Raw genomic sequence first — 13,949 nt, 5'->3', positions numbered from 1 at the left:
GTTCATTAGCATTTGGTCTTGTCCTTGCCCTTAGCTCAATGTCTAGGAACAACAGTTGGTTTAAAATAGGCTGGAATGAAAGCATTAGAGGGCTGGGACAGGGTATTGTATGGATGTGAATGTATTGTATTGCCAAATTTAAAAATCCAATAGCATACCTGATTACAGTCAACAAAAAATGCAGTCCTGCATCAGAATGTACAAATGGGTGTCTTTATTCTTTGTTCAGAGAAAATATCAAGGGTGCACACAGCACATCATAGAGGCATTAAAGTCATTCAGTTGCTTGTGGAAAGTCCAGATTCTGCAAATACTTAACTTTGGTACGTGTGTAGTCACAGTGAGATTGGGGGGAAATCATAGAATGAAGTTACCTAGGATGGAAGGGACCTTTAAGATCATCAAGTCCAACCATTCCCTTAACACTGCCAAGGCCACCACTGCCCCCAAGTGCCACATCCACAGGGCTGTTAAACCCCTCCAGGGATGGGGATTCCACTCCAGCCTTTGCCAATATTCACCAACCTTTAGGTGAAGATGTTTTTCCAATATCCAAATCTAAACCTCCCCTGGCCCAGCCTGAGGCCGTTCCCTCTGCTCCTGTCCCTGTTCCCTGGAGCACAGCCCGACCCCCCCGGCTGTCCCCTCCTGTCAGGAGCTGTGCAGAGCCACAAGGGCCCCCTGAGCCTCCTTTGCTCCAGGCTGAGCCCCTGCCCAGCTCCCTCAGCCCCTCCTGGGGCTCCAGACCCTTCCCTGGACACCTCCAGCCCCTCAGGGTCTGCATTGTCCTGAGGGACCCAGGGCTGCCCCCAGCACTGGAGGTGCCCCAGAGTGCACCTGACAAGCCCTGCCCTGCTCCTGCTGGACACACTGGGGCTCATCCAAGCAGATTTACTCCTCTGAAATTTAATTTCTGGAGGAGAGAAGCTTTCATTGTTTTTAAAGTGTTTAATGGCAGTCAGTTGCTAAACATTTCAGCAAGCATTTCCAATTGTTTTCAATTTATGGAGACATAGTTGATGTTTTGGTTTGGAGACCACTATAAACTTGGACATTACCAGCAAATGAAATATAAATTTATATTTGGCTTTACAATGTTAAGTAGAGTAACTACACTATACCTCAATCCTTCCTGCAAGCCACTGTCCTCTAAAATAGAAGGCATTATTGTGGTGGTATTCAGAAATCACTGAACATTTACTGTGTGTTGTTCAGAAATTACTTTTAATTGAAATAGAACAAAACTGGCAAAGCTACGTAGCTGGAGAAAGTATTCAATATTCCACAGCTTGCCACAGACTACCACAGCTTTCAGAATATATTGATTTTGCCACATTAAACACGATATGTGATGCCAGGGCCCAGACTGAGAACTTGTAGCATGAATAATTTACCAGCTAGATGAGTGAGCCTGTCTCCAGCAGTATGGGGAGAAAGAGCCCTGTGAGCTGAGGCTCTTTTTATTATTATTATTATTATTATTATTATTAATTTACCAGCTAGATGAGTGAGCCTGTCTCCAGCAGTATGGAGAGAAAGAGCCCTGGGAGCTGAGGCTCTTTTTTTAATTATTATTATTATTATTATTATTATTATTATTATTATTATTATTATTATTTTATTATTATTAATTTACCAGCTAGATGAGTGAGCCTGTCTCCAGCAGTATGGAGAGAAAGAGCCCTGTGAGCTGAACCCTTCCCCTTGGAAGGGGAACATGTGATGTTCAAAGGCCTCTGGAGGGTGAGGAGTTGTACAGCAAGCAGGAAATGTCTCGCTCATCTCGTGGCTTCCCTTCCCTGCTGAAGATGTGAGAAGTTTTGTGGATGCATGTCTGGGCAGAGTTCCAGGTGCTCCTGCTTGGAGAAGGCAGAGGGCTCTGCAGGGCAGGGCTCAGGAAATGCTGCTGCTGCCTCTTGTTCAGCTCTGGGTGCAGGCACTGCTGCAGGCAGTGGGAAGGCTGCAGAGGCCTTTGGGTTCAAGGATGGATCTGTCTGGAACAGAGAGTTTGCTCACACAGAGATTCTGACCCAGGGATTGTTCTGCAAAATGAATCACGAGACCTGCAGGTAATTCCAGTTCTGTGGAAACAAAAACTTGGTACCTCACAGGACTTCACCAACACAGATGCTTTTCCACAGAGCTGCTCACATCCTCTGGTTCTGAGAGGTTTCTGACTTGCCCATTTTAATGGCTTTGTTATTTACAAGCTAACAATTCCTCTGTCCCTTTGCCTCATCCAAACACCCAATACTCTGCCTCCTTTCATCATTCCTTCCTGTTTCTTAAGGGCAGGACTGAGAGAATGAACCAATGAGAATGAACCAGAGAGAATGAACCAAACAAGTGGAAATGCACAACAACTAACATATATTTTGAATAAACCAGCAAGCTGACACTTAGTGTGACAAGTGGAGGAGGAAATTGGAAGTTGATAAACAGGAATTGTTACCTTTTTTTTACAAGGAAACTATGAGAAGATAAATGGTGGAGAAATGTCATCCTTCTTTCTCATCTTCTCTGTCTCCTTACCCTCCCTTTGCATGGATTTATATGAAAACTTGTGGTTCAGAAAGTGTCACATGTTCCTGATCAGATCTCCCCACCCTCTGTAAAAGTGGAGGGAGATCACACATCTGTTCAGATGCAGACCTGCAGGAAATTCATGTAAAGAAATTTCTGTTTGTGGATTTGAATCCCTGAGTGGGAACCTGACAAAATTGTTGAGGTTTTTCTAACCACAATTTTAAAAAAATGTTGCTGTCTTCTTAAACCCAGACACAGTGTGGGAAATTAAAGGACCATGAAACCCTGGGATATGAAGAAATGCTAATAAAAAGTGATTGTACTGAATGGTTAAGATTTTGGATTCCCACAATTAGCCATGCCAGCCTTTACATTAACTTGGGCTTGGTTCTGAGGTACAAGCTCTTTGTCATAATGTCAAAGCCCAGATTATTCTAATTACTGTTATCAGTGTAAAACTTGTGTTCACTCTTCTTCTTTGCTTGAAGGAAGCCTCAAATGAGTTGAAGTTCTGGTCTGGAGTCATGGTCATGCCTGGGTACAAAGAGCCTCTGCTTGTAGCTGTTCAGAAAAAAAGGAGTCCTGACTGTGGTGAGTGATACAGCAAAAAGGTGGTGCTTGGGGCATTATTCTGACTGAACAGTTTAATCAAATATTATCTTGGCAGAGATGTCAGATTTTGTCATTTTTTCTTCTGTACTAGTTTGAAGACAAACCAGTGGGAGATTCCAAATCAGAATAACAATTGAATCGAAAAATTAAACTAAAGGCAGAAAAACACTGTCTTAAACTGACAGAGTTAGAATATAACCTGACACCCTGTTAGGGTGTTGGTAGCAGTCTGATTAAATGGAGGCTACAGTGTTACTGGAGTGATAAATGTGATTCTCTTGAAGCAGGGATCCTGCAGAAGGGTCTGGTCTCCCTCTGAATGTCTAGTGGTGGTTGTGGAGCTCTTGCTCTCTGGGAATGCAGTGGGCAAAGGCTGCTGTGGTGTTCCAAACCTCGGATTCTATCCAGGTAGGAGTGCTTGGTTCCTCCCCCTGGGTGGAGCATCTCCCAGTGGGATGATGGAATTTATCAGTCATGCAGTGAGACTTGGTGGCCCATTTACCAGAGACAGAGCCCAGAGTTATCAAGGAAGAGCCGTGGAGGAGATAAGGAGCACTGCCCCACCTGTTGTAACAGCTTATGAAGGTGGTAATAGAATACACACTTTTGATTACATCCTGCATTGTAATCTCAGACATCTTCACATCAGAAATCCTTGCTTTTGGAATTTCTTACTTCCATTTTACTCTTCCAACCCAATTGAGAGGACAAGAGCAAAAGCTGGGCTAGGGGAGGGTCAGGTTGGACACCAGGAAGAATTTCCCCATGGAAAGGGTGGTCAGACATTGGCAGGGAGGTTTGGAGTTGCCGTCCCTGGAGGTGCCCAAGGGAGGGCTGGACATGGCACTCAGTGCTCTGGGCTGGGGACAAGGTGGGCATCAGGCACAGGTTGGACTCAATGACCTTGGAGATCTTTTCCAACATTAATGATTCCATTTTCCAGGAATGGAAAATATTTCCATGTTTCCACTGTGGTGCTTAGTGGAGGATCTCTCCCAGAGCCTTTCAAAGGCACCGGGGAGAGGAAGCTGTCCTGGGGCAGATCTGTGTGCAGCCACCCACGAGTCCCTGCTGTGGTACTGGTGCTGGCTCTGCTGCCTGGGAACAACTCATGGGGCTGCCCCAAGGGGCTCTGGGGCTCATTTTTGCTCAAGTTTTGAACACCCAGACCCCCAACCCCCAGTGGAACTGCTGAGGGTTTGCATGACAGCACAACCTTTGCCTTTTCATTTAGCCTCGGACCTGATGTAATCTCTATTCCAGCAAGGAGGTGTGTTCTGAAATTAAAACAAGCTGGTGATAAGTTTAGAAGGGTGATAAGTTTAATAGTATTCATGAGTTTAATCTCTCCTGGCAAACTGAATTCACCATGATAGTGAAAGAGAGGCGTTACCAGGCAATTAAATTGTTTTAGGTTTCAGACAAGGACTTTAATGGATGCCTGATACGGTGCTTTAATCCCACATCATACAATTATTTCTTGTCAAAAACTTTCTAAAAGTGGGAAACAAAAAAATATCTTCAAGCTTAAAAATGTTTTTTATATGTTCATTAAAAATTATTGGAAAAATGCTAGAGAGCATATTGCTAACTCCACTTTTCTTTTTAAATGAGAAGTCTTGTTCATTCGAAGACCAAGTCTTCATTTTTCTGTTAAAAATTAAAGAGGGTTTTCCACACTGGATTAAAGAGGCTTTGGGGTTTAGAAGGCCTTGCTAAAGCATATAGAATATATTGCTTAAAACTAAGCTGGTGTGAGCCTCCAGCTCCAACATCTGTTGAAGAATGAACAGAATAAAAAAAGCGTAATCGCCGTGAACAAAGAGGGAGATAGGATTCTTGAATTGCTGAATGGGACTTTCTGGTACCACAGTCAGCACAGCAACATTTGAACAGTCCCCAGCAGTAAATTCAGCAGTGGAGCTAACATCTGTATTGTTTTATCTGCTCTCAGATTGCAGGGAGTTCCCATGTGCTGGGTACGGCCTCGCTGCCACACGGCCGGGGCTGTGTTTGTTTCTGATAGCCTTGTTCCCAGCCCTCAGGAGAGGGGCAGGACAAACACCTGCAGCCTGGGCAGTTCACAGAGCACACAGGGCTGAGACGTGGCTCTGCACCAGCCTCTGGCTCTCACCTGAGCAGCTCCTCCAAAAAGGATCCTCCTCTCAGCAATGTCAGAGGTTCCTGTTAGAGCTGCTCGTAGACACAGATCTTTGTGCTCAGCAACACAGAGAGAAGAGCACAAATCTGGGCTGAAAAGCAGCACATTCTGTGATGAGAGAGCTGCAGATATGTCAGGCTGTAAGGGGGAGAGCAAGGGTGATGGCCTCCAGTGTCTTCAGGAACCTCCTGAAATGTCAGTGGTGTAGAGAGCCAGAGCAGAGCCAAGGTGCAGCCTGCAGCTCCTCCTGAGGGACAGCTCCCATCCCTGCAACTGGGACAGGGACAGGGCCCAGGGAAGGCTGGAGCTGGGCCAGGGCAGGTTTATGTTGGATTTCAGGAAAAGCTCTTCTTTCCCCAGAGGGTGCTGGCACTGCCCAGGGAATGGGCACAACCCTGAGGCTGCCAGAGCTTCCAGGGATGGCCAGGCTGGGATTGTTGGGGTGTCTGGGCAGGGCCAGGGCCCAGACTGGATAATCCTTTGGGTCCCTTCCCACTCAGGACATTCTATGGTTCTACTGCTGTTTATGTGCTCTTGAAGAGCAAGAATTGTCACAGACCTGTTTTATGAAAAATCCTTTCTTTAGGAATTTTTCCTCCTGAGAAGCTGAGAGGCCTCAGGAACAAAATGCAAACAATGATTATCTGCTGCTGTGGAATGCAACAGGTGCATCTGGGATTGGTCTCATGGGGTTGTTTCTAATTAATGGCCAATCACAGTCAGCTGGACTGTCTCGGGCAGTCACAAGCCTTTATCATTCCTGTTCTATTCTTAGCCAGCCTTCTGATGAAATCCTTTCTTCTATTCTTTTAGTATAGTTTAATATATATCATAATAAATAAAGCCTTCTCAAACATGGAGGCAACATTCTCGTCTCTTCCCTCATCCTAAGACTCCTGTGAACACCACACAAAGAATTTTACATTATTTTCTTCTGCTTCCTCTCTAATCCCCAGGGAGACACATCAATGCCCTGTATCCACAGTGTATATAATAATTTACTGTAACACGTCATATTCATCTTCTGGAATCTATATGGAGAAACATTTTAGGAGACTCAGGAAATTGCACGTTTTTTTCTTCTCCACAAGGGTTTCTTTGGCCTCTGGAGAGGATGCTTCCTTGCTTGAAAAAAAGACATTCTTTGGATGTATTTGGATAATGTTCATTGCATAGACTCTGTGACTTGTGAATGAGCATGAAAATTAATCTCCTTCTTAAGAGGGTATGTAGACAAGGGGAAGCTTGAGAGATTGTTACATCCTGTTTGAGGATATATCAAGTGAATAGAGCATAATGTTATTCATAATGATACATTTCTATCTGACATTAGCATATTATACCTGTATAGAGACTTAAAAACCGATTGCTTCATTAGTGAAGGGCATGTGCATGTTTGCTGTAATGCTTCAAACTGTCACTTTGCGCTCTGCTTAAAAGGACAAATTAGGCACTTCTGGGTTTGACTGAAGGCAGCTGAATGTATTGCTCATAAAGTCTGGTGTATTAATTTGTCTCTCTGAGATTCACCCAGGGGTGCAGCTCCTGTTTTGAGGCCTCAGGCACACATCTGAGCTGTGGACAGAAAAAGCAGGATGTGTCTCTGTTTGCTCACAGGGGCTTCTTGGCTCCATGAATCAACAGAGGCTTTCTCTTAAATAAACTGAGGATGTGAACCTTTGGATAAACGGCCAGATTTATGCCTCTGTCTGTGAAAAAATAACAGGGACAGCCAAACCCTTTGTCTTGTGCTCCATTGTTTGTCTTTCTGGTGGTACTGTCAAGCCACACTGACAAAACCCACCAAATTAAGAATTGCTCAAAACGTGTTTGGTAAATGTTGAGGCTGTCTTGGGTATTCTGCCCTCTTTCCCAACACTAAACTGAAATAATAATTAGCATCTCCAATTCTGCCTTCCTCTCATAATTAAGGGTTTGCATAACTGGGAATGCACAATTGTTGGGAAAGCAGCCTTTGGAATCCCTCAGGATTTCTTTTCCATTTTAAAATCATAAACAATGTTGGTGTTGACCTACATAGCCTCTGATTTTTCTTTTTTTTACCTAAATTGCTGCAAAGGCTACTAATTACAGCATACTCAAAAGTAAATTACCAAGCCATCAGTAAAAATTACATTAAAAGCAGCATTATTTCCCATAACATTAATAAGCCCTTTTCGGGTGTGATTTATTTTTGCAACAATTACTGTACAGTCTCCTGGAAGATGTATTTCTGTGTAGTTAATATAATATACATGTATGCAATTTTCCATTTTAGTGCCTATGGATTGCTTCATTTTTCATCTGTATTAGGCTATTCTTATAATTTCCTCTGGGCTTTCAGGAATGGCAGACATCAAGGGAAAATTGGAGTGCTAAGTCCTGTGGGAAATGCAAAAAAGCAAATAGATCAGAGTCGAATGGAAAGGACTGAGTTCAAGTGCACTTGCATCATGAGAATTTAAACTGCCTTCCAACCTTTTAGAGATCTGAAAGTATTTTATTGAAGGAACTTGGCTTTTATGTATTTTACTGGGAAATGAATTGTAATTGTGAGCCAGGTCCTTGTGCATGTAAGGGAAGTGTGTCCATTCTGCTCTGTTTGACAGCCTCCAAGCTGACAAGGTGAAGATGAATGTGTTTTGCTCTCAGCTGTATCATTTGAAAATCTTTTGAAAACTTAGGTACAAGTTTCTTTACCTTCTGTACAAGTTACTGTAGCTCAGGAAGTTTTATATAATGCAAGCTTAGTTCTCAAAATTCAGATTTGCTACTTCAAATGTCCAGGGTTGCAAGGCATACTGGTATCAAAATATAAGAGAAGGTAAATCTGCTTTTATCCAGCTCATGTGAAGTGAGAAGCTCAGGTTTGGTTCAAATCAAGAATGTGTTTAGAGTGAGTCCAGAGGAGGCCACAAAGGTGATCAGAGGTTGGATTCCCTCTGCTGAGGAGACAGGCTGAGGGAATGGGGATCCTGGAGAGGAGAAGGCTCTGGGGTCACCTCTTTGGGCAGCTCAGGGCCTGAAGGGGCTCTAAGAGAGCTGGAGAGAGGCTTTGAAAAGGACAGGGAAGGAAAGGGCAGGGAGAGTGGCATCAAACTGAAGGAGAGCAGGGGTAGATGAGATATTGGGAAGGAATTTGCTGTTTCAAATGTCCAGGGTTGCAAGGCACACTGGTATCAAAATATAAGAGAAGGTAAATTCACTTTTATCCAGCTCATGTGAAGTGAGAAGCTCAGGTTTAGTTCAAATCAAGAATGTGTAAAATTAGAGTGAGTCCAGAGGAGGCCACAAAGGTGATCAGAGACAGACTGAGGAGCCCTGGGAGGGTGGGCAGGCCCTGGCACAGGGTGCCCAGAGCAGCTGGGGCTGCCCCTGGATCCCTGGCAGTGCCCAAGGCCAGGCTGGACATTGGGAGCAGCCTGGGACAGTGGGAGGTGTCCCTGCCATGGCAGAGGTGACTCTGGGAGGATCTCTGAGGTCCCTTCCCACCCAAACCATTCCCTGGACTGCAGTCCTGGTCCCTGTGGTGAATTGTTCCCCTGTGCTGTCCCCTCAGGCCTCCCTGTGGGGTTGTGCTCACAGGGACAGGCTCTGTCTTCAGTCAGTGTTAATTACAGATGTGAATTTATCTTCACAACTCTCAGTGAGATAATTAAATATCATCTTATTAAATAGCCTGAGTGCTGCAGTACCTGTTAGTAATACAGACTGGGATAATGGAGTTAATTTATGTTCCACTGGCAGGGGTAGCTATAACTTTTTGCTGGTTTAATGGTTACTTGTGCTTTTATAACCACTTGACAAAGAGAATCAGGCTCAGGATTTGGCTGCAATTGCAGAGTGCAGGAACAAAATTGGAGCAAAGGAGCTGACACACAATCTTCTAAGACCACATTATTCTGCTGAAATCAAAGGTGTTGAGCAGGGACATGGATGAGAGAACGCCCAACCAAATTCATTCAGAGCTCAAGTTAAATCTCTTCCCAAGCCAAATGACTTAATCCAGTCTGTACCTAGTGGGGGGAGAAATATTCCACAGGATGGTTCACCCAAACCATTTCAGAAGGTGCCCAGACTGGGGTGAGTGAGAGAGAGAGAAATCCAGTCTGTCCTCATCCAGCTGGGCCCCTCTGTGAACACCTGGAGTTTGGTTACAGAAAATGGCAGATTTTGAATGGGTAAACTGGTCCACTTGTAAGGAATATCAGATTTTCAGAGGTGCCCATGTGAAGAATTACCAGATCCCTTCTTAGCCTTTTGGAGGGTTTTGCACTCCTGGCCTCTTTAGCCTTCAGTGCTGGGAGCTGTGACTGCTCCACAGTGCAAACCTGTGCAAGTTCCTGGGGCAAAGTCTTGTGCCTTTGTCATTCTGTGCATTGCTTTTCTTAGTGCACAGAGCAAAACACTGTAAAAAGGTGTTTCCTTGTAAACTTTTATTTGGAGGTTATATTTATGCCCTTCCCAGAAAGGTCAGGTTAAAAACTCCCATACAGGATGAAACATGGGGTCACAATCAGATACTGAGCAAATACAAAATTTACAATTTCAGCTCTTTGCTTTGAATGAATTGAAAACTCTTGATTGAATTCTGTTCTCTGCTCATGATTTGGCACTCAGTGCTGAAACTCTTCCACTAGCACTTCAAATTCATGTGGGTCTTCCAAGGCCACCAGCTCCCTCTGTCTTGAGGAGGAAAAAATACTTCTAGCATTGACACCGTTCACCTAAAAAGGAAAAAATGCAATCTTTTTTATTGTGGACTTCTCTTCTGTGAAAGATCCTTTTCTCCCTTGATCACCCCCAGGCCCTGCAGATTCTCTAGCAGGCTACTACCTCAGCCATTTGTCATAAAGGGTTTATTATTAGATGTTACAGCTTTTGCAAGCTGCTCCTCCAAAATGGCTTTTTTGTAAAAAGAAAAAAACCAACAAAAACCACCTGGTTTGTAGTGGCTGTGCAGTCAGCCTGCTGGACTAATACAGGTGCTCTTTATTTGAGGTACAGCTTCACCTTGAAGCCTCAGTGTGGTGTCTTTACATAACCTTTCTGCCATCTGCAAGGAATTTGCTCTTTTCAGTTCTGGGTTTTTTTCTGAGCTTACTTTGAGTTGTTCTTGATTGCAGCACGAGTCTCTCTCCCTTTTCTGTTAATCCAGGGGGGACTTAAAACACCAAGGGATCTGCAGAAAGAACTGAGACTTCAGTGCTGGCCTGGGCCATGTCAAGAGTTGCTTTTCCTGTGGTTCCCTAATTAGGAATATTCATAATAAATATTTCTTCTTAGTGAAATAATCATTAGTGATATGGAAAAATCAGTCTTGGCATTATTCTGTTAAATATGACATTTACTTGATGCACATGGGGACACTGGATTCACTCTTTACAGCTGCGGTGTTTGCTCCTCTTTTTCTCTGGTCTCTCTGAGGCAGTTGGCAACATAAAATCTGGTTTGTATTTCTCCTTTTGAGGCCTGGAAGATGCTACTGCTGCCATTTGTGCAAGAGTGAGTTTGTGCTGAGAGCACAGCTGGGACCAGGGGCTGCCCAGCTCTCGGGGCAGTGTCTGTGCACAAGAGATTTCTAAGTCACTACACCTGACACTCATCCTTCTTCCAGGTCCATGTGAGTTCATGCACAATATCAAATGTCCTCAAGGAGAGGGATCTTTGCAGCTAAGACTGGGGGGGTGAAGGACTGTAGAGCACATTTTGTATGTACCAGCTTTGAAATCCTGATCAAAATTCAGAATTCCACACTCCTGGATCTCACTATGCCATTGTCCTAGGTTACAATATTAAGATATATTCCATTCCCATCCTCAAGAGCTGCTGAAACCAGGGGGGGCATTGTTTCTTCCTTATCTTGATGGGCCCATCAATGCCTTGCCCATGGCTCAGAGGTAACTCCCTCTGGGAGCCATTTCTGTTTAATGGACCCCCCACATGACTCAGAATGATTTCAGCCCATTGTGAGATGCTCTGCCCAGGGGGAGGAGCTCAGCATCCCCACCTGGATATAATCTGGGGTTTGGGACAGAACAGGCAGTCTTTCCACTGGATTCCCAGGAGAATTGCTGTCTTTTCCACTGGATCTTCAGAGGAAGGCTACACCCTTCTCCAGGATCCCTGCTCCAACAGAACCACCCCTGACACTGCAGGAGGGCTGCAGCCACCCAACACCCTGACCCACAGGGTGTCAGGTTGCTTTCTGACTCTGTCAGTGGTTTTTCTTTTGTATTATTGCATGTATTTTGGTTTTCCTTTTCCTAATAAATGGTACTTCTGACTTGGACTCTCTCACTGCTTTTGCTTTCAAACCAGAGCAGCCATGCGTGTGATGGAGGTGGCAGCTGACCCTTTTGGCTTTATGACTCTCCAGATGTTCCTCACTGTCCAGATGTTCCCCACTGTCCAGAAGGTGCTCAGTGCTCAAACCTGGCTCCTGTTCCCAGCTGTGTCACCCTGTCCCTGCCTGGGTGGCCATGAGGAGCTTCCTGATTTCATTTCCTTTCTGATTTCCAAGCAAGCCTCCAAGAGAGTTGCACAGATGTCCTGTTTTATGGGTTTTTGGGTGTGATACAAGTAATGAAGGGTTTTCTGCTGAGGAGGAGATAAGCTCAGAAGACGTGAGGATGAGAAAATCTAATTACCATTCTGCTGTTGCTCAGCATGACCTGTTTAACTTTCAGTCACTTCCTCAAAGGTGACTGCAGGTAAGAACCATGAGTTTGGTTACTTTGCTCAAGCAACTGGGGCTATCAAAGCCTGGCATCTTTATAGGCTACTGTTCTGTTTTATAGAGGGAAAATATAAATTTTCTAAAAATTTAATGTGTAGGACAAAATTGCTTAAGTGAATTTGCTGAGATAAGGCTGGAGTGTTTTAGTGATGAGTTTGGAAGGAGAACTAAAGAGGAGAGTGAGACACAGAAATCTGAGCAGGCAAACTGAGCCTTGTCTGAGCTGATGCTGCTCTCAGGAGTGCCAAGACTTTCTTTTGGCATATGGGAAGTTTTATAAGGACACAGACTGAGGCAAAAAGCCTCAATTCAAAGATCATCCATCTCTTCTAGTGCTAATAATTTCTTAGCTTTTATCTCTTGTGAATCTAAAAGCACTTACAGAGGAATTGGTATAAATTTTCCCCATTAGCCTGTCGTCACCTAATAGCTGAACCAGAGCTTGAGCTGGAGTGCTGGTTGTCAGTGTGGTGGAGCAGTGGGCTCAGGGTCTGTGCCAGGCTCTGACTGACAGAGCTGTGGGGGTGGCAGTGCTGTCACCTCTGCCTGTTCTGGCACCTCAGGCCATTCCAGACTGCTGTTTACAGCCCTGATCCTGATGGGCTCATGGTTCACCACCCTGCCAGGGAACACAAGGAAAACAGCAGGTCTGGAGCTTTCCAGCCAGTTGGATTGTTGTTTTTGGTCTGGGCAACAGGGAGAGGAAGGCAGGTTTTGTGCCTTGGGAAAGCAAGGCAGCCTGGGAGATGATTGTCTCAGCACTGTTACTGTCTTCCAGGGGTGTTGAGTGGAAAAATCTAGGTTTTTGGGGATGTACTATTATTATTATTATTATTATTATTATTATTAGTCTCCTGAATCCATTGTTCTGATATAAGTACCTGTTAGAGGTTCTAAATGTATTAATGAAGTCTGTAAGAGAACCCTTGTAGCTACTTGTGTGTGTCTGGGGCATGGGCTGGCTGGTTTGGAAGCAATGGAATATAACAGTCAGAAGCCAGTTAAAAACAAGTGGTTTCAGTACAGGAGCTGATGTCCCAGTGACTCCAGGCTGATTAGCTGCCTGCTCCCCTGGATCAAATTACTGACCTGCAAGTAATTCATTTCTGAGCCCCCCCCAGGCAGGTTCTGATGTTCTCAGAGGATTTGGGCAGTGTGAAGCCCCCACAGTGATCATGAAGAAGGAGGTGCTCTGTCTTCACCCAAGCAGCAGATAAAACCTTCCCTTGGTTTGTACAATAACATAAATGTGTGTCATATCTGCTTTCCTTTTATATCTCCTTATTCCAGTTGACAACAAGAGTCAGATGTGCCAGATATGCTTAATCTGGAAAAGAGTGTCAGCAGGATCAGTGTTTCTCTGCTTTCATATTTCCTGCCCTTTTAATATTCAGAGCTGCTGATCTGATTTCTCCTGGCCATACTTCTCTGTGTGTTTTTTGTTTTTTTTTTTTTTTTCCTATTTCTGTTTCTCTGACTTTGGGTGTATAACTGTATAAACTTGGTTCTTCCAGGAGGTACAATAATAAATGAAGTCTGGTAGGTGGCATGAAGGTGGAAATAATGTTGCAGGGAACATCCTGTCTGTGACTGTAGGGCATTTTTGAAGGTCTGTGTTTATTTTAGAAGTGCCTTGGTTACTGCTAGCTTGCTTTTGCTTCTTCCACACTTAAAAAACACACAAAGAATTTTCATGCAGTAAACAGAAAGGTGGCACTTTAATGCTTTAAATAGAGATTGGAAGAGAAACCATTTTTCCACAATGAAAATATTGCATAATGACAGTAATGGTGATAATATTTTTTCATCAGAAATAACACTTGAGATCACAACACTTCAATGCTTTTGAGAGGAAAATCTTGTCATTTTAAATGCTGCATTGAAATTTTCCTTCTACATTTAATGCAAGAG

General features: G+C 44.1%; 1 long non-coding RNA gene across 1 annotated transcript in view; it reads left to right on the top strand.

The window, feature by feature from the left end:
* Nucleotides 1-13,949, top strand: part of LOC135455798 (uncharacterized) — a 58,489-nt gene that overhangs the window by 23,038 nt on the left and 21,502 nt on the right. The window contains exon 3 of the long non-coding RNA XR_010442394.1: nucleotides 3,015-3,117. This is a non-coding gene — a long non-coding RNA (uncharacterized LOC135455798). The remainder of the gene's footprint in view (nucleotides 1-3,014; nucleotides 3,118-13,949) is intronic.

This window comes from Zonotrichia leucophrys, chromosome 19 (genome assembly GCF_028769735.1).
Source record: "Zonotrichia leucophrys gambelii isolate GWCS_2022_RI chromosome 19, RI_Zleu_2.0, whole genome shotgun sequence".
Lineage (NCBI taxonomy): Eukaryota > Metazoa > Chordata > Aves > Passeriformes > Passerellidae > Zonotrichia > Zonotrichia leucophrys.
This window is presented reverse-complemented; position numbering and strand designations above follow the sequence as displayed.